The 349-nt window shown below is 27.8% G+C and overlaps 1 long non-coding RNA gene across 1 annotated transcript in view; it reads left to right on the forward strand.

The window, feature by feature from the left end:
* Positions 1-349, forward strand: part of LOC119594933 — a 99,120-nt gene that overhangs the window by 47,082 nt on the left and 51,689 nt on the right. The gene's annotated exons all lie outside the window — the stretch shown is intronic.

Here is a 349-nt window from a genome sequence, read left to right on the forward strand (position 1 = left end):
GATATTTTTATAAAGTGAACTGAATTAGTGGTACAGACCTTTTTTTCTCCTTGTCATGCTCTGAGTATTATACATTGTATCACGTATATTCATGCATGCCATTAGTAAGCTGCTTTATTCATCAATGGAATTCATATTTATCCTTGATGATATATTTTCTATCAATTTGCATATCCAGTTCATTATCACTGAGATGCATGTATTTGAGTCCTATCGAAATATATATATAAGTGCGTTTTCTCATTCCTGCAAATTAGGATTTTAATTTATTTTATAAAGTTTTTTTTTCGCTTTTTTGTTAGATGGGAATATAAAGAGATAAATGGAAATCACGTAATAATGATATTTT

This window comes from Penaeus monodon, chromosome 34 (genome assembly GCF_015228065.2).
Source record: "Penaeus monodon isolate SGIC_2016 chromosome 34, NSTDA_Pmon_1, whole genome shotgun sequence".
NCBI classification, from domain to species: Eukaryota; Metazoa; Arthropoda; class Malacostraca; order Decapoda; family Penaeidae; genus Penaeus; species Penaeus monodon.